Raw genomic sequence first — 19,354 nt, forward strand, 5'->3', positions numbered from 1 at the left:
ACATTACATTACATTAATGCCATTTGGCAGACGCTCTTATCCAGAGCGACGTACAGTTGATTAGACTAAGCAGGAGACGATCCTCCCCTGGAGCAATGCAGGGTTAAGGGCCCAACGGCTGTGCGGATCGTATTGTGGCTACACCGGGGATCGAACCACCGACCTTGCAGGTCCCAGTGATCTACCTTAACCACTACACTACATACCCACACTGGAACAGAGTCTTAACAAGGTTAGTCATTCTCGGTTAGTTATAGTACATGGCAGCCTTGAAGTTTCACCCTTAAATGGACAGTCACCCATTTCTCAGCTGTTTCAGTGATCTTCATTTCCCCTCCACCAGTTGCTCAACACAGGCCTTACCCCACCTCTACTGATCAGACATGCAGTCCGTCCTGTGAATTCAGGGGGAACAAACTCCTAAAAGGCATGCCATACACTGTCTTTCTATTACTTTTATCACCAAAACATTCATCTGAGGCTCTGATTTGAGAGTCTAAATTGCCCGTAGGTATGAGTGTGTGAGTGAATGGTGTGTGTGCCCTGCGATGGACTGGCAACCTGTCCAGGGTGTGTTCCTGCTTTTCGCCCAATGTATGCTGGGATAGGCTCCAGCCGCCCTGCGACCCTGTTCAGGATAAGCGGGTTAGGATAATGAATGAATGAATGAATGAATGAATGAATGAACATTCATTTGCTTTTTGACTTTTCACTAAGTGAGCCAATTAGGTTAAGATGCTACTGTGCTTGGTCCTGTGAGAAACTCGTGATTTTTTTACTTATGATTTCCTAAATTAATGGTACATTTTGAGGGTGATACTAAAATGAATTTAACAGACAGAAAAAAACAAAAAAAAACGTATTAATTTATTAATGTTTAATGCCTTCCATTCAGCCAAAACAAAAACAGCATTATCTGTCCTGTCCTGAAGTAATCTAGATCGGGTTTCATCTTACATTTCATTATAAATACGCTTTACAGTAAGAGCCACATGACACATCCTTTTTTGTAAACATTCACTGACAGCTTGCATCAATTTATTTAGCTTTGGTCGTGGACTGTTCCCTTAATGAAAAGTTCAGCCAAAACAAAAAGAGCAGAAGTCCTGGAGTAAACTAAGTCTGTTTCATCTGACATTTTATTATGGAAACGGTTTACAATTGATTTGTGGAAATGAATTGAAATGGATATATGAAATTATTTGAAGTGTGCTGAAAGCTATCTTGGGATGCAGCTTGAGCAGGACATGTTCACATTGCCGGAGACCTCTCATTTCAAAAAGGCAATGAGGAACTATTACAATTTAGCTATAGGGACCCAGGTGGGTGAGACTCCTGTAACCGAATCAAACTATTACATTGAGACCGGAAAGCAGCTGAATCATAGAGGTTAGAGTTGCTGATGATCAAAAACACCAGGAAAAAATACAAGCCCCATTCATACTCCTTCAGAAATAAAGCCTTGCTCCCTGAAGACAGTCTGTTCCAGGCCTTTATCATTGAATTTGCCCTGATGCTACCTTGTCGCTCTGTAAGATCACAAGGATGTCCTTTGACCTGCTCCCTGCATCAAGTTCTGCACTGCCTCCTATAATTCAGTCACTCTGCTTTCTTTTTGTTTATTTGGTACAGTGCATGCTCTGCATTCCTCCGTGTGAGAATAGCCCCGTAGTTCAATTGCTCTTAATTGCTTCTTTCATTACCTTGTTGCAGACTGGTGTTCTGGGAGAAGATGTATTTGTGTCTGTAACATGGTAATCATATTCAGATTAGCGCTGTATTCATTGTAATGGCTGACGCACATGGTTTAACAACGTGACACGTTTTTTCCGTGGTCTTTCAACTGTTCAGTTGCATTAGGCCGCATTTTGAGCAGCCCTGTTTAAAGCCATTTTGTAGGTTTTCGCAATGATTAAGTCAGAGTTTCAGCTGAAAAGTTGGCATTGAGCATTGTAAGTAATGCTGGCTTTTGTGGGAAAATAACAAAGGTTTGCCTTCAATTTTTACTCCATGTCTTTTCAATGGTGAGGGAAGATCATTTGTTGTTTGCAAAGATTTCACCATTCACCAAGGATGCTTGCATCAGCTTGTGTGTATAATTCACTCAAATCCATGCTTTAAGAAAATGTTAAAAAATCATGCAAATGTTGGGAAGTTCTGTGGGTGAGGATGGGGGCGGAATTAAGTCTTGTATGACTATTCTTGAATGCACTCAGCTCTTCAACCACTGCGAAAGCATTCAGAGGGAGTTGGACAGACGGAATGTGAGAATCTAACAACGAGGAAGAAAAGTGGGGTACAGAACACATGGGCCAACCAATTAAAAAGAGACAGGCAGGCCTGCACTTCCTTTCACATTTTCTGCATGAATGTGTTCAGATGGCCAGGGAAAAAAGATGCTTTTTGGTCTCTGGTCGCTCAAAATATTTCCCCATCGTGCCAGTAAATGGGAGCAAATGGGAGTTTTAGAAAAAGAAATACCCATTCATAACGGTCTCTGAAATGAACATCCACTCAGTTATAATTTCATGTTTTCACAAATATAGGGATGGGGGAAATTAAATGTGTGCTGTTTTCAAATTGATTAATGTAGGCATTTACTCATATTCCTTACAGAATGTCCTTAGTAATTTTAATGCTGAATGTGTATTCATCCCATTTCTGGCCCCAAGGAAAAGGTAAAGTTAAAGTACAAGATGTATGCTCATGAGTAGAAAGTACAGAGCAAAGTTCATCCTGCTGAAATCTAGCTGTGTTTATATGAATTCAATAGGGACACTATTTACTGTAATGGAGTTAAATGTACTTCATCTGAGTTTAATTAACTTTAATTAATTTGTTTACTGTTTTATGTACTATATATGCAAATTGCCTTTTTATTTACACACGTTTATTTTGCCCTGGATATGTAAAACAAATTGTTATCCACCTGTAAAACCACCTGTAAGGGTTGGGGGTGTAAATAGAGGCTAAATAGGAGGAGAAACCTATCAGAGCTTCCACCTTTGAGATGCATTCAGCTCCATGGACAGGAGCAGGTTCACTCACAGACATTCAGCTCCATGGATAGGAGCAGGTTCACTCACAGACATTCAGCTCCATGGACAGGAGCAGGTTCACTCACAGACATTCAGCTCCATGGACAGGAACAGGTTCACTCACAGACATTCAGCTCCATGGACAGGAGCAGCAGGTTCACTCACAGTAAATCCTCAAATTGTGTCCGGGATTCTATTTGAAGCCGGGCCTTGGATAATAGCCGGGGGCGTGGCCAATTCGGACAAATAAAGGCCGGCCCCCAAATACAAGCCAGGGTAATATTGCCTACCAGTAGGGCTATCAGTCCATGAGCACTAGAAGACATTGTTTCGATTGAACTCAATGAAATAAAAGAGCTCTTCTTAATATTTTATATTGTTGGTTGGTTTAATACTGTTGCCAATGAAAAGTCGTTGTCCTACACCATGGGTCTCCAACATGTTGCTCTCTAGCTACCAGTCGCTTGCCGCACCCTTTTAAGTAGCTTGCCAAAGGCTGAAGCAGTATACATTTAAAGACAATTGTTGCCGCGAGCCATTCCAGCCTACGGCTTTAATAAAAAGTAAATCAGGCAAAATAAAAAATTAACTCAATTTAGGCTACTTGGCTACACAATGAGGTTCCCATGTATTTACAGCACAGCGCACGTTCAATGAATGAATGAAAGCGGCTGCCTTGGCTCGCAATAAACAGACGGGTGGAAATCCCGACACTCTTTCAACTACATAAAACAAATTTCAGTGCCCATCAGTCCCAACATTTAGCAATAGAATCAGTCCAAAAGTAAATTAAATCCCGAACCAAAGCGAAAATCTTTTGATAGCCTACCGGTATGCTGCTCCAAACAAAATGCATGTCTCACAATAAAACGCACTTTAGGAAAAAAAGATCCTTAACTTGCTGTTATCTACGCTAATTTGTTATTGTTCATGAAGGCATGTCTGGCAAGTTGTTATTTTATGGATTCTGGACATAAATAAAACATGGATTTATTGTGTTTGAGAATATTTGCAATAAACTAAGTCTGTTAAGACTGACACTATGACTTACCAAACGGTGGGCCTCATTTATAAACGTTTCGTAGGCACAAAAGAATGCGTACGCCACTTTCTAAGCAAACTTTGGCATTTATAAAAAACGAACTTGACCGGAAAATGTGCGGTTCTCTACGGAAACTCTGACCCATGCGTACGCACATTAACTGGAGAAATGAGAAACTGTGCCTTTAATGCTCGTGACGTAAGACCAGGAAAACGGGAAGTGAAACAGGATGTAAAAAGGTATAAAGATTTGCCGGGAGTTATGGCTGCTGTAAGGACGTGCTTCGTCCCTGTTATACTTATTAAAGTGTTGTATTGTTGAATCTCGCTATACGGGTTCTCTCCCTTCCTAAGTACAACACAACATTTGGCGACGAGAGAAGTCGAAAATGATACACAACAGATACCACTGTGTAAAATAAATCGAAATTGATTGTTGTTGATTGTACTCTTAAAGGGTTCAGATTTTCTGCATGTTTACACTAGGACTCGGAACTATACTGTCCTCTCAGGTCCTCTGCACTTGTTCTTGTGTTTAATTTGCACTTTGTTGTACGTCGCTCTGGATAAGAGCGTCTGCTAAATGCCATGTAATGTAATGTTAACTCAATTTAGGCTACTTTAGGCTATCATATATGAAGAGTTAATTTGCAAAAACGGATAAAAGCCTCTCTTACAACGAATAAACAAACAGCTGCTTGATTGATGCTCCCTGGAGTGCCCAAAAAATATGATTTAGAATGATACATATAAACGGAGATGTTGTTGTAAAATAATCCCTCAAATATGTAGACGAATTGTTAAACAATACTTCATGTTATTAAATGTATTCTCATAAATAATATGGTGAACAGTCGGACAAATTGCGCTGCACTGATGCCGTTTACAATGCATCAGTCGGGCAGATACGAGTGCATAGTTTCATATATTGTTATCATATTCATATATTATGTTTTATAATGTGTTTATTGTTATGGATTTTTGTTCGTTTTATCTCTTAATTTTGTAACTGTGTTTTCAATGGTGCTAGACAAATAACGTGTATTATTATTATTATTATTATTATTATTATTATTATTATCATCATCATCATCACATTCGTTGTGCAGAACTGTTTGTCATTTACAATCAATCAGGATAATTCCCACACCTGTAGCTTTTCAGAGGCAATCAAATGGGTGGGTATAAAAGGGCATGCAATCATGATGCGCAATTACGCACAATGGGCACTGTTAGAGGATGTGGCAAATCGAAGACTTCGGAGGGAGCGAATCTTCCGAGACCAACAGGATCCACTGGCCAATGATGATGAGTGGCTTATGAGCCGGTTCCGACTTCCATGAGCTGTTCTTTTGGATCTCTGTGCTGTATTGAGCCCAGCTTTACAGCGAAACAGAAACCATGCTGTGCCAGTCCCACTTCAAGTCCTCACTGGCCCTTTTCAGAGGGAATTGGCTGACAGATCAGGGATAACTCAGCCAACCCTTAGTCGTGTTATGCCAGACGTGTTGGGAGGTGTAATTGGTTTGGTGCATCTGTACATCAACTTTCCTTACACGGTGGGTGAACAGGCAAATAAAAAAGTGCAATTTGCAGCAATGTCCGGTTTCCCAAATGTCATCGGTGCTATTTACTGCACTCATGTTGCTATAAGGGCACCGACTGAGAATGAAAATGCTTTCATTAATCGAAAGCATTTTCATTCTATGAATGTCCAAATCCTGTGTGATGCAGACATGTTACTGACCAATGTAGTGGCTCGGTGGCCTGGATCAACCCATGATTCATTTATATTGAGACGCAGCAGTGTTGGGCGCAGACTTGAGGCCGGGGCTGTGCCAGATGGCTGGCTTCTAGGTACGGATAATTAATGTAGAAATCTTCAATAAATTGCGATTTTTCTCTATAGTGTCAAACCCATTCACGAATCTTGCAGGTGACAGTGGATATCCCCTAAAACAGTGGCTGCTCACCCCTTTCCCCAACCCACAGAGCGCAGAGGAGAGGAACTACAACATGCACCACAGCCAGGCACGCGCTGTTGTGGAGCGCACCATCGGGCTTTTTAAAGGTAGATGGCGTTGCCTTGATGCTACAGGAGGAAAACTGTTCTACAAGCCCGAAAAGGTGTGCCATATAGTGATGGCGTGTGCTGTGCTACATAATGTGGCACAGCTAAGGAATGTGGCTATACCCCCTGATGCTGATGGTCGCGCTGACCCCGAGCCCAACCCCTATCCCCAGGCATTTGAGCCAATCGCTGCTGCGTGTGGCTGTGATGCGTCGCTTGTAAAAACACAAAAGGTATGGAAACAAATATCTGTTTATTTAGGAACTGTTTCATTGTATTACTCATTTCAATGAACACATTTTTGATGTCATTCAACTCTCTGGCAACCACGTTGATGGAGTCGATGGTTTCTCTGCATTTGCAGGACTGCATTGGTGAGGACCCGGCCGCTGCTGGAGGGCTCAGTTGCACGAGGTGCAGTGGAGACGTTGGGCGCACACAGCTCCTCCGCTGCACTGCCACCGACCCCGCTGGAACACGCAGCAACTAAAAGAAAAAGAAATTGCTTTCAAATCTCAGTTGTTTGACAATAAAGTTACATGTGTTTAAACACAACTTGAATGCATTTGGTTTGCTCATTTCAAATAATATAAACTTATATATATATATATATATATATATATATATATATATTATATAGTATTATAATATAATACTTACCTGAGTCATCCGGTGCCTCTTGTAAATCGGTGTCCCCCTCTGCCTCCGTCACTACTCCACTCAGGAGGGGTTCACCGATTATCCCTGCCAGCCTCTCGTCCAGCCGTGTGAGCTCTGGTGTCCCCTCTCCCCCGCCTGTGGCGCAAACGCTCCACCTGTGCATGGCTATGCGCTTTTTAGCGTCCAATTTAATGTCAGACCACTTTTTTTTAATGTCGGCGATGGTCCGAACCGCTGACCCCACAGTATTCACAGCGTCAGCGACATGCTGCCACTCTAACGCCTCTTTGGCATTAGTAATGCCCACACTGTGCCCACCAAATAACATCTTCTTTCGGGTGTCCACCTCTCCAACAAGAACTTCAATCTCACACTGTGAGAAATTCCTTTTCCCGGCCTTCTTTTCTGAGTTTGGCATTGTCGTTTTCGTGAAATGCATATTCATTAGGGGCGTTTCACTGCCTATTTATAGGCAACTGTGGGCGGGACATGAAGCCGGCAAAGCTGCGCCACATTTAGAGTTGATTGTGACTTATAAAGGAAAATTGGCGTGGGACGTGCGTATGCACTGTTTTATAAATCAGAATATTGTTTGAATATTGTCCTAGGTTTCATGCTTACGCAACCTTTTGACGTGAATCCTAAGCACAGTTTTATAAATGAGGCCCGGTGTTTCCTGATCAGCCTACACTGATTGATTTCTGAACGGTTACAGGAAGTGTTGAACAGTGTTGGCCAACTTTAAGTGTAGCCTTTCACTTTATTTCTAAGAATAAAATTCTACAACAGAAGCCTAATAAGAAATAAAGTCCTGCCTCAAATACAAGCCTGCCCCAAATAAAGGCCTGTGCTTTGTGCAGCCTAAGTAAATAGGAGTAAATAGGGACACAATTTGAGGATTTACAGTATGTGTTTTAAATGTACAGCCTGGGTGTAATTATGGCTTTGTTGTATGGCATTTCTTGCAGTTCACAGAGGACTCAGTGTTTTGTTCGACCATGTTGGCATCTTGTACATCACATCTCTGCCACTTCCTGTTACATCAAGAATCCAGATTTTCCCCTACTTGAGCATCTCACATAATAAGGTGTTCATGTGGGCCTTTCTGGTGGGAAACTATAGACCGTAAATCCAACACCACTTGAAATCAGGGTGAGCCCAGGTGCTTATGGTTGTCCTTGTCAAGCCCTTCATAAAGGCACAGTCAAGTTGAAGGGATTTCTTTTATTTTGTTCCTTCTACTCTTGAGTGTGGTTGTATGGTTCTACCGGCTTAAAATCTTAAATTTAGTTTGATTTGTTTTGACTGCTTACCATGGGGGAGAAAAAGGGGGACAGCCATTATGGTAGTGTCCTGCTGTGATTTTTACTTACCCCTGGGCAGAATGGTTACACCAGGAACCATGGCCAAGTACAGTTCATATAGTACATGATAAGGTCCTCACATCAGGGTATATTTGAGATATTGCAAATTCATTATGCAGTTATAATAATGAGTTCTAATGCTTAATTAAATTGTGAGAACAACGCTTGCAACTCTATGCATCTATTGTATCTTCAAGTTCTCGAAACAAAACATCACAAATGCATTTAATTGAATTATTCTACATTTTTATTGTCAGATGTATTCTGAAGTGCATTGGAGCTGCTCATGCAGGCAAGTGTGAAAAGACTGTTTTGAATGGCTTGTCTCTTTTTAGTTGAGTAACTTTGGCTACTGCACTTAATCATCCACACATATAAAAAAGCATTATGATAAGAACAGACTGTTCTGTCTGTCTTATGCCTTCCTCTACCCCAGCTAGTTCAGTTGGACTGCTGCACAATTCAGAGTGGTGGGTCGTTAGAGAGCACACATCCACATGCAACCTTTGACCTTTGACCTCTCTGAGGTATCTCTTCACCTGTCAGGAGGAGTAATTGGGCCACCTCCTTTGTGCCCAGCATACCTAGTAGAGGACAGGTGGAATTGTTCACTTTCCTACCCCGGCTTCTGCTTGGTAGTTCTTTATATAATTATGTCAGGATATTCTATCCATAAAGAATGCTCTGCTGCCACTCTAGTGGAAAGCTGGCAATGAACCTTATTTTATTTTGAGTGAGGCACTCCAGAATCACTCTGTGGGCCAGGTCTGGGAAAGCACTTTGCCCTAACTGGTTGACTTCTGAGGGTGTTGTCACCCACCACTTTGTGTAGCTCTCACCTTACACAAGTCACAAAGCCCTGGATCTGTTTGTTTTCCTAGAGATAAACCCCAGGAAAACTTTGGGTCAACCAATGAAATATCTCCTGACCGCAAGATACAGGATTCTTACTTTTGAAGTTATGCTTTCCTTTCCTACATTCTTTGTTCTGTAAATAGATTTGAATAATGTTAAGTGCTCTTGCATACCTTCATGGAACAGGACTAAAATGGGTTAGTTCTCCCTTAAGCAAGGCCATCTGTGTAGCTTGCACTTTTAAACATATCTTCCATGTAAATAAGTGTCAGGAATTGAGCAGGAGGTCAGAAGGCCAGTGTGATGCAGGTTGTGCTTGCAGTAACTATGCTTAATAGCAGAATATGAATCATTCTGCTTGCGTACATCGTTCCCTAACCACTCAACCACACTTCTGCCGCATGTATACATAATCATCTCAATATGGGTATGCAGAATTATGATACCCACTATGTCTTTACCACTCATGGCAGCCATGCCAGACATTAGAGCCTACATCAAAGAACCACACACTTACGTTTCTCTGTACATGTCTGACGACTGTATTATACAGTGTTATTTTAGCTGATGTCTTTACCTTATGAATTCCTTATTCCCATTTACCATTTGAAATGTAAACATTTAACAGGTGTTTAATGTATTTCATATGGTAAGCTAACACCATTTGGAGCTATAGATAGGCAAACTTAAAATGCCTCCGGGCCTTCAAAGTGAGAAGGTAATTACACTGAAGTAAAAAAAAGTCTGAAAAGGTGGGGTTTTAGAAACTTGCTGAAAATAGCCAGTGAATCTTGCCTTCCTGACTGACTGGGGACATAGCAATGCTCCAGTATATGTATAAAGAAAACCCACCAGTGCTTTCATAAATTAACAATGGTCATAGAGAATTAAAAAGTTGAAAATTCTCTTTGAATGACGCACTGTGTACCCAGAAGTAAACTGGGACTCTGGTGACCCTGAAAGAATATCCTGCAGACGCCACACTATCCTGTACTATGTGACTGTGATCCATTTCTCAGTGGGCCCAAATTAATTTTGCATGGAAGACCCTTTGAGAAAAGCTATTAGGAATGTGGGGACTACAGCCCAAAGAGTGCTTTCTGGGAGCTTTTAATAACGACCATACATCAGAGGTTACTTTGGATGGATTCGTCTTGCTGAAGGTTTTTATGTGTCACTTCCCTTTATATAGTACGTGTTGAAGAATGTGTTTTTTTGGAGTAAAACTCCCGCCTGACATCCAGAGACATTGGAATTATGCCTGAGAATGGAGCACAGAACATAGACTATAAAGAGGTGAAATTTCAGTCAACAGACCCCATCCTATTCTATAATTCTGATGTATCATATGAAAAATAGGCAGCCTGGAAACAGTCTTGCAGATGGTAATAATTTTCCTTAAAATCGTCAGTTTTCCACAATTTATTTAGGAAAAATTATACCAGTGTTGGTAAAATGTAACTTTTTTTTTTCGGTATAACCTTGCATATTGGTTGGGAGATTAATTTGCTGGCTCAATATTGCTTTGTAATAATTAGAGTGAAACATGAAAATTGAAAATAAAGATCTAGTACAGTTCATCATGAAAGACAATTTAGTCAGGCCCAGTCAAAAAAATACAAAAGGTCTTTGCAGTCAGCATGCTTTTCAAAGATTGCATGCTCTTCAAAGATTACGTCTACGCTTCATTTAATTGGTTGTCCTCTAGTTTTCTTCCAGAGAATATCATTCATGCTATTTTTAAACTACTCTCTTCAATTATTACTTTCGTCTCCATATGCTAGTGTATGGTACATTTCTGTGTATCTCTGGCTGAAGTTTAATCGCATTTGAACTAATTTTAAATGAGAATGAGCTGAACATGGTATACCCCACTACGACTTCAGTCCTTTCTCTTGCAGAGGCAGTGTCTCTGTACAATATGCCTCCATCATGTGCTCCCATCATGCACCCTGACAGTACCAGTCGCACCACTGGGACCCATGCTGCTGTATGTACCGCATGCGCTGAAAGAGTTCCTGTGTGAGCCACCGCAGGAGTCTCCAGTCCTGGACCCGGAGAGCCACAGGGTGGACTATGTTATCCAAACTTGGACCTGGAGAGCCACAGGGTGTACTAGCGTATCCAAACTTGGACCCGGAGAGCTACAGGGTGTACTAGGGTATCCAAACTTGGACCCGGAGAGCCACCGGGTGTACTAGGGTATCCAAACTTGGACCCGGAGAGCCACAGGATGTACTAGGGTATCCAAACTTGGACCCGGAGAGCCACAGGGTGTACTAGGGTATCCAAACTTGGACCCGGAGAGCCACAGAGTGTACTAGGGTATCCAAACGTGGACCCGGAGAGCCACAGGGTGTACTATGTTATCCAAACTTGGACCCGGAGAGCCACAGGGTGTACTAGGGTATCCAAACTTGGACCCGGAGAGCCACAGGGTGTACTAGGGTATCCAAACTTGGACCCGGAGAGCCACAGGGTGTACTATGTTATCAAAACTTGGACCCGGGTAGCCACAGGGTGTACTATGTGATCCAAACTTGGACCCGGAGAGCCACAGGATGTACTAGGGTATCCAAACTTGGACCTGGAGAGCCACAGGGTGTACTAGGGTATCCAAACTTGGACCCGGAGAGCCACAGGGTGTACTAGGGTATCCAAACTTGGACCCGGAGAGCCACAGGGTGTACTAGGGTATCCAAACTTGGACCCGGATAGCCACAGGGTGTACTATGTTATCAAAACTTGGACCCGGAGAGCCACAGGGTATACTAGGGTATCCGAACTTGGACCCGGAGAGCCACAGGGTGTACTAGGGTATCCAAACTTGGACCCGGAGCACCACAGGCTGTACTATGTTATCAAAACTTGGACCCGGATAGCCACAGGGTGTACTATGTTATCAAAACTTGGACCCGGATAGCCACAGGGTGTACTAGGGTATCCGAACTTGGACCCGGAGAGCCACAGGGTGTACTAGGGTATCCGAACTTGGACCCGGAGAGCCACAGGGTCTGATATGTATCCACACGTGGTCCTGGAGAGCCACAGGTTCTACTATAGTGTCAAATCCTGATTCTGCAGGGCCACAGGGTCCACTGGTGTTTCCAAATTACAACCAATGAACACCACAAAAGTGTAAGTAAGGTAAGGTAGGTAAGTAATAATAAAAACCTGCAAAACTCGCAGCTCTCCAGGACCAGGATTGGTGACCACTGATTTAGAGGCCCAGAGAAAGAAAAGGCTGAGTTCCTCTGACTCACATACTGCTGGTCAGAGGCATTAATCAGGGTCTTTGTGGGGCGAAGCTGAGTGCTTCACGTGGAGCCGAGCCAGTCCTGGGTGAATGAACCTCACGCTCTCCCATCGTGTGACCGAGAGATGCTTTCTTGTCTGGAAGGGCTCCAGAAAGTTTGCTGATACATTGACACCCAGGGGCCAACGCAATGTTAAGCTGATATCTCCTGCTATCCCTGGACACCTGGGCCCTCACACTCTGGGAGGAATCGTTCTCTTTCTTATTCTATTTATTCACCTCCTCCTACTTCTTCTTTCCTTGAGGCCGGACCACAGCCGTAATCTGGTTTCGCTGAACTCTCCGGACTCTGCCACCTTGTTAACTGCGAAAGACGGAACAAGTCCATTCATTACCCGTCACCGGTGATGAATGGCTCGGACAGAGAGTAAAAGAAAGCTGAGGTGTAAACGCCCAACCCCTCATAAATCACACCGTGACGCAGGAGCACAGCCTTTAACCGAAAAACACTCTGAGGAACCAGGATGGCGCATACATGCACGCATAAGGAAGCATTTGGAGTGGCATCCAGGGAGACATGCTCTACCACCAGTTTTGCTTTATGGCTATGAATGTGAGGGAAAATAAGTAAATAAAATGATAGAAATTTTATTGTAACTATATTCAAAAAAACTTGCCAGTGTATGTCACTGACCACAAATTGGGAGACACAAGCCACTTCTCAGCTATAGTGTACTCTGAACAAACCCACAGAAATATAATTGTAATTTCATAAAAACTATTACTGTGCTCATTTCATCTGCCAAGTGGTTTACTATCAGTAGGAAATTTCAGAAAAGGATACTTTTTGTAATAGTCCATTTAGTTTTATTTCACCAAGGAATATGCAGTAATATAGTGTTCTGTAAGAATTCAAACTGCATAAATAAATCATAAGTAATAAAACAGTCCTGTGCATTCACATAATACACAAATACTATAGCATGAAGCACCATGGGAAAGTAAATAATGACCTTTAAAATTGCATTGCCTAATTATGGACATAATGCACTTTCATGTCCTCAGCATTGAGTAAAGCAATGTTTAAAACAGATAAGAAAAGTAAACTTAAAATCCCTTGCCAATGTGCTGAATGAATTCCATTAAGACGTATGTATAGCAATGATTTCATAAATGCAAGTGTTGTTTTGCAAAAAGCAATTTGTTTATTTTGGATAATGCCTGAAACAACTGAACTGTGTTTGAAGGGTAAAAATATCATTGCAGTTAATCAGACAGTGCCGAGCACGCTGATTCCAAGGGTAGATGGAGCGGCTAGGGTAAATACGAATGTCTAATCAGACCCTCACAAATGACACACCAATTTAACCATCCATCCATCCATTATCTTAACCTGCTTATCCTGAACAGGGTCACGGGGGGCTGGAGCCTATCCCAGCATACATTGGGCGAAAGGCAGGAATACACCCTGGACAGGTCGCCAGTCCATCGCAGGGCACACCATTCACTCACACACTCACACACTCATACCCACGGGCAATTTGGACTCTCCAATCAGCCTAACCTGCATGTCTTTGGACTGTGGGAGGAAACCGGAGTACCCAGAGGAAACCCACGCAGACACGGGGAGAACATGCAAACTCCACACAGAGAGGCCCCGGCCGACGGGGATTCGAACCCAGGACCTCCTAGTTGTGAGGCAGCAGTGCTACCCACTGCGCTATCCGTGCTGCCCCAATTTAACCAGTAGAATGCAAATATACAGTATCACGAGTAAAAAAGGCATGAAATCGACACTAGGGCTGCAATCCATATCATCCATGTCACTTGCATAGCATGTAGTTCAGTTGGAACTTTGTTTTTTAAATATTCAATAGTTTTCAGGTTGTGATGCATTATGAACTTGACATTGCAAGTGGCCAAAATTGAGACGATCAGGACATAACCCGCAGCATCATTTTGCAAGCTTGCGATCTTTAATTCACTGAAGGTCGAACCAGGAACATTTGTATGCTAGTCAACCGTGAACAGGAATGCAATCCAATACTGATTAATATAAACAGTTTGTTAGATTGTTTATTCATTAAGAAAGGAAATGGTTATTTTGTAGGCTTTCCAAGTTAACCTACAGTCCCGGTTAAGCATGGCCTTGGTAATAACTTTCTTATTATAATATGATAAAATGAAAAATTGTGCATATACCTACAGTAGATTTGCCAGGTTCGATGTTGTGTGTGTATGTATATAAGGCATTATATCCCTCTTATGCAGGTCCAGTTTAGGAAGTGACCATTTTATTCTTACTCTTGTGTATAAGAAGAATTTGGCACAACTCCTATCTCATTCTCAGCAGTTTTATGAAAGCTGTAACTATTTTGAATGGCCATGAGTAAACATTGTGTACTTTGCCTCCACTTCAAAGGAAAATGGAAAATGTCCTGCAAATCAGAAAAAGCAGCTGGCATGGACCACTGAGCTTTTCATCCGCAAATAGGGTGGAACTGAGTTTTGAAAAGGAGTGGTTAAATGGGACGTTTTTTGCAGCCATTTCTTGTGGTCAAGGGGATGTCTTAGTCCTCTTAAAACCCCTTACAGTCTCTAACTGCCTTGGCAGCTTTAGCATCGTGGTAAAATGGGAATATGTTATGTCATAAAGGAACAAGATGGGCAAAAGTGGCTGCCAGCTCCGAAGAGCCTCATGTTATTTCAGGGTTACGAATGTGTTGAGAAATTCTGTCACGCCCCAGCATGAGGGTAATGTCAACCAAGTAAGCTGCCAAGTGTTCCCAGAGACAACAGGACACATCTTGCACTATTTTAAAATGGCTCTCAACCAGATACTTTCCAGAGAATTTGACAGTTGTTTCACAATGGACTTTGAATATGATAACTTGTCTTGTTAACTTGTCATCTGAATCCTCCACAGTCTTCCTGAAGTCAAATGGTTTCTTCTATGTATTATTCTCTCCCACAAATGGAAACAATATAGACCTTTTCTCCAGGCGTCTGTATGTAATCATTCTATTCAACAGAAGAAAACAGCCCGAAGGGAACATGACTTATGGAACTAGGTAGTAATTGGGGATGATGAATTCCGTTTCAAATCAGTCAGTTCAGAAAATGACCTCACCCCTATAAAAGCATTTATTTATTATTCATCACAGGTGAAAGGTCTAAGATTCCACTTAACCATGACGCTGGTAACAACATGTAAAAAAAATATTTGTTTAGTCTGGTAGCTTCTCAAGGTTTTTGAGGAAGGGAAAAATGGGCAGCCTTTATATAGTGCCTTTCTTGGAAAGTGATGGCACTGACTCACTTCAATAAACACCAGTGTGTCACACCGACATGGGTGATTGGCAGCAGGCAATTTGTGCAAAAATGACCACCATGTCAACAGCATAAATTTGAGAAAACAAAAATTGACAGCCGTGTGTGTGTGTGTGTGTGTGTGTGTGTGCGTGTGTGTGTTACTTCTAGTTTTCAATATCACACATCATTTTGAAATACGTACTCTCAGCTCTACAGAAAATAAGATGGAAAACATCCTTGATTTGATACGGCTGTGAATACCCTTGACCCTCGGTGTGAGACCAGCTTGAATTTAATGTGCTGTTGGAACCCGGCCTTCATTTTCACTGAGCTGGACTGCAGGTCCCAGGCTGGGATATTTCTCCCGCACTGCAGAGTAAAGCGGGTAAAAATAAATAAACCGTGTAAACCTATACGTGGATTTATTCTGTTCGTGTTTTTTTTGTTTTTTTACCCGTGTTTGAAAATCCCTCACAGGAAAATGCATCCCTGCATTTGAGAATTGAGAAATGTGGAAGATTTCACTTTATAAAATAATGCAAAAAGCCAATCTGCGTAAATGTGCAAGCCATGGTGATTTCACCTTTTCTTCCCGTTTCTATTTTTAGTTCTGGAGGATGTGACATTATGAAATATTTTGGGGGAGGAGGAGGAGAGACAGAAGGGGGAAAATATGATGGTCATATATTGGGGAATGCATTTTTAATGAAATGTGTTTCTTTCCATCTCTCCCCAGTGACACAGAGTAAGCAGTAATCTTAAGCATTCCCCCACCAATTCTGAACGGTGTTTGTTCTGGTTGCCAGAGCTATGGACTTTGCAGGTGCACAGGACTAATTCTAATAGGGCCAAATAAGTTTTCAGCATTTACTGCCTTACTGCCTTTGGCTATGAACAGAGACTGCATGAGAAGTGGACCCTTCAAAATTATTATGCCTACAGTGCCAGCAAAGCCAAGCCAGGTGAAAATATCAAAATGGATCACTTGTTTATATTGTTGTATGGTGGCACAGCAAAAACCTTCAGCGTTAATTCATCTCTAATAGCTCTGGGGTACAACAGGGTGAAAAGGTACTCGATCAAAGGTAGTTTAACACTGACCACTTTACCATGTGTGTCCTGTCTGTTTCCAGCCTACTTGTCAAAATTTTCATTTCAGCCTTTTAACGATACATGTAACCCTTTTATTGTATTTTTTTATTTGAACAATGTTACAATTATTACAATTTCAATGTTCCTACTTTTCCTGTTCCATACACAGAAACCATTAAAGAGACTATTCCACTAGACAAGCTTTTATTTTATTATTATCTTTTATATTTCAGTTCAGACATTATGTATGAATGTATGTATGAAAAATGTATGAAACAACTGCAAAGTAATTCTGACGTCAGTGAATTATCTTTCTGGCAAACAGCAAATACTATCTACTCGTTTATTTTTTTATTTTTGTAAATCAGGTTTGTACTATTCTTAGACTTCAAATCTCAATGCTAACAAATAGAATGTGCACATGTGCTACATATGAGAGCAGTGCTATTTTGGATAAATTTTGAACAAGTTAAATAAAACATTGGGGGATAGATAACCTTTAGAATTTTTCCACATATAAAATCTCCTTCTAAAAACCAAGGCATTTCCTTTCACACAGGAATGGAGACTTTCATTCTCTCTTTCTCCCTCTCTCTTTCTCCCTCTCCCTCCTTCTCTCTCTTTCTCCCTCCCTCGCCCTCCCTCTCTCTCTCTTTCTCTCAATCACCGTTCACTGGTACACACTGCTATATGAAATATATATATTTTGTCAATTTCTTTCAGTATAAAAATATCACCTCTCTGGCCATTTTAAAATGCTATCATATCTTGTCAACAAAACAGTGTGCAAAGGTCACAACCTCAATCTCAAGTTTTCTCATGGGGCAGTGGGCGCTACCCTTACCTGTTACAAATGTAACATGCTAGCCCCTTCCGCGATCACCCACAGTTCGTGTTTGTGTATTTTTTAATCTGTCTGCTGATGTGAGCTCACCTGCTTGGTTCACTACTCTTGCATGTTTTCAGAGCTTAGGGGCTGTTTTTAGTTTAATAACTCAATGTGATTTCACGAAATACCATTTTGAGTTATTTGCCATAAAGGCTTTTAAAAATTGACTACTTGAAGGCAGTGCAAATAATTTGAGATGGAAAAAAAAACAAAAAAATATCTGTGGAACACCAGCACCTGTAATAGGACGTTTTTATTTATTTATTTGAAAACCCGTCCAAACACAACTTTCATTCAAACTAATTCCTGTAAACATTGAATTAATGAGACGCAAGTGACATTTAAGAGGAGGTTTGTGTATGTTCGTAGTACATGCGCATCTTCATATTTGGATTAATACAATGTTTGGAGTTGTGCTTTCACCCCAGTAGGTCTCTGTATTATATTTGTTCTTGTCCCTGGAGTGAGAGTGCCTGTCTCGTTACTTAGAGACAGTAACTCGGTTGGCAGAAAGATGAATATGGGCCCCATATAACAACTGCCCGCAAAAATGAAGAGCACGGATCAAAGGAAACTCCATGCTTTATGTGGAATCACGAAGACAGAAGCAGTGCAGCATCTGTTCATAGCAATTAAAAGTGGTGGTGAACAGTTGCTTTACATGTAAAGCACCCCAGGTTGTGTCAAGCTACAGGTTTGTTTTGAATGTCTGCCTTTGGACCAGATTCAAAGCATTCGCATAGCATTTACAGTTTTCATAGGTCCATAAGCTAATTTATATTCATTGGCAAGATTCATTCCTCGCTTCTGGCGGACAGCAGACTTATGTTTTGCACGTGTTAATTTAACAGATTACATTTAAATTGAGAAGTGTATACAGTATATCTCAGCCCAGTTGGAAATTCCAGAGTTACCATCCCTACCTATGCTGTACCTGACATTATATCCACAAACCAATTTGATACTTAAAGCGTACCTTTCTCAATCATCCTCTGGCACCTGCTGTGGCACTTAACTTTATGTTGTAGGTACCTTAACTGCTATTGGCTGTGACACTGTTTACTTGGCATCAGCTCAGGTTATTGGCTAAAGCTTTATGCATGCACTTATGCAAGTTGTTCTGAATAATAGTGTTTGTAAAACGGCTAAATGTAAATGGTTTTTGTTGCTCCGTAATAGCGTGGGACATCATCTTGGCAGGGTTCAGGTGCACTCATAATTTGGGAGGGCCAGGTCAATGTATACATAAAATAGGATCTTTCTTTCAAGGTGACGAGTCCCCTGTCCACAGAGCACCAGTAGTCCCCCAGTAGTTTGAGGAGCATTAGACTGATGTTGTTTTATGAATGGTCTGGAACAATACCTGAGATTGATGTTTCCACTTCCATAGATTAGATGTGACCTGGGTGACTTTCTCCAGTCATATTCCTTCCTGCAGAATTCAAAATGCTGGGAGATTCAATTCCATGGCATTGTCAGGCCATAATGGCTGAATCCCATGTTAATTTACTCCACATTGATGGTTCTTCCATGTATTTATTTAGTTTCAGTTCCTGTAGTTTCGCTAGTAAAATTCATGCTTGCCTGCTTGCAAGTCATGTTCATTAGCGAGAAACATATGCTTGTTTCTCATGTGCAAATTTTGAGCATAAATAGCTGGTTCAATGAGAATTAGCGCACGGAGTGCATTCCCTGCCGAGAAGGACGGAAGGAATTTTCTGAACACACACACACATCCCCTCAAAGTCAAAGAGGAGGCTGCTGCACTGCCGTATC

Source organism: Conger conger, chromosome 17 (genome assembly GCF_963514075.1).
Source record: "Conger conger chromosome 17, fConCon1.1, whole genome shotgun sequence".
Lineage (NCBI taxonomy): Eukaryota > Metazoa > Chordata > Actinopteri > Anguilliformes > Congridae > Conger > Conger conger.